This window comes from Triticum dicoccoides, chromosome 4A (genome assembly GCF_002162155.2).
Source record: "Triticum dicoccoides isolate Atlit2015 ecotype Zavitan chromosome 4A, WEW_v2.0, whole genome shotgun sequence".
NCBI classification, from domain to species: Eukaryota; Viridiplantae; Streptophyta; class Magnoliopsida; order Poales; family Poaceae; genus Triticum; species Triticum dicoccoides.
This window is the reverse complement of record NC_041386.1, coordinates 294383566-294385339: the sequence shown is the minus strand read 5'-3', so window position 1 is coordinate 294385339 and position 1774 is coordinate 294383566.

Sequence of the window (1774 nt, the reverse complement as noted above, 5' to 3'; positions counted from 1 at the left end):
CAGACAAGATCGACGACTGGAGGGCCACCATTCAGAGTCTCATCGGCTTCGACAACGGCGACACTCAACGGCAGCCGAGCACGTCGCAGCCGCGGCAAGTCAGCCAGGCACGAGCCGGTGGCGACAAGACCGGTGGGGGTGCAACCACTGCGCACTCTCCGCCCCGAAGGCCAAGATCGCCGACTCGCCGGATCCACCTCGACAGTGACTCCATCGCGTCATCAGATCCACGAGCTCGTCGCGATCAGCGCCAAGTTCTTCACGAACGACAGCAAGAAGATGCTTGTACTCGCATCGAGCGCCGAAGAGAAGCGCGACGTCAATCGGACCAGCGCGCTGGGCCCTCTGTCGACATGCATGCGCCATGGGAACCAGGCGACTTGCCGTACGCGGTAGGTTGCCCTGCGTTTACTCATGAGCTGCGGCAAGTCCAGTGGCCCAGCACGAAGAATTTCAAGCCAGACGTACCAGAGAAGTACGACGGCAAGTCGCACCCGTCGGAGTTCCTCAGCATCTACACCATCGCGGTGCAGGCTGCCGGGGGGCGGGACGACAAGATCCTTGCCAACTACTTCGTGCTGGTGCTCAAGCCCAACGTCAAGTCCTGGCTCATGCACTTGCCGGACAACTCCATATCCTCCTGGGCAGACCTATGCCATCAGTTTGTCGGCGCCTTTACAGGCGGCCACAAACCTCATGGCCAAGAGAGTGACCTTCATCTGCTCGCCCAGAAGGAAGGAGAGCCCCTGCGCAAGTACATTCAGAGATTCAGCCGTGTACAGCACAACATCCCAGATGTCCACCCTGCCGCGGTCATCAGCGCGTTCCATCAGAACGTGCGTAACCGCAGGATGCGGGAGGAGATGGCGATGTGCAAGATCAGAGACGTCAGTGAGCTGTATGCCCTGGCCGAAAAGTGCGCACGTGCTGAGGAAGGGAGGAAACTCCCCGGAGAGAATACAGGAGCAGGAGGATCTGACAGCGAGGATGCTGCCCCGGCAAAGAAAAACCAGCGGCGGAACAACAGGAAGAAGAAAGGCAAAGATGTGCTAGTCATTGAGCAGTCCGGCAACGAAGGTGGCGCCAAGAAAGCCAAAGCTGGTAGCTCCGGCAAGGAGATTGCCGCATGCACCAACTGCCAGACTGTGGCGGTCGCCGACAAGCAGGACGACACCGACAAGCAGTACTGCAAGATCCACCGCACCAAGGGCCATGACCTCCAGAGCTGCAAGAAGGTCGAGCAGCTTGTCCAACAGCAAAAGGCTGAATACGAGCGACGCGACAAGGAGAGGGCCCAAGGAGGCGCTGGAGAATCCGGCAAGAAGCGCGCTGGCCGGGGAGGACGCCGCGGCAAGGCCAAGCAGCGGCAAGGAGACAGACCTCCCCGCGACCGCGACAAGGATGAAGATGACGACAACGACGGAGACATGGATGGTGTCGAGACCAGTGAGCAGGAGTTCCAGAAAGCCACAGAGGTCTTGTGCGTTGACGGCGGTGCTTCTCTGCATACTTCGCACCGCCAACTCAAGCAGTGGGTGCGGGAAGTCAATGCGGCGGAACCACCTGTCGAGTCACGCAAGCTTCTAAAATGGTCCAGCATGCCTATCATCTTTGATATTGAGGACCACCCTGATCGCACAACTGCGGTCGGGTGCTTGCCGATGTTGGTTTCACCAACTATCCGCAACCTCAAGGTCACTAAGATGCTAGTTGACGGCGGGGCCGGCTTGAACCTGATCTCCTCCGCTGTACTCCAGAAACTCCAGATCCCTGA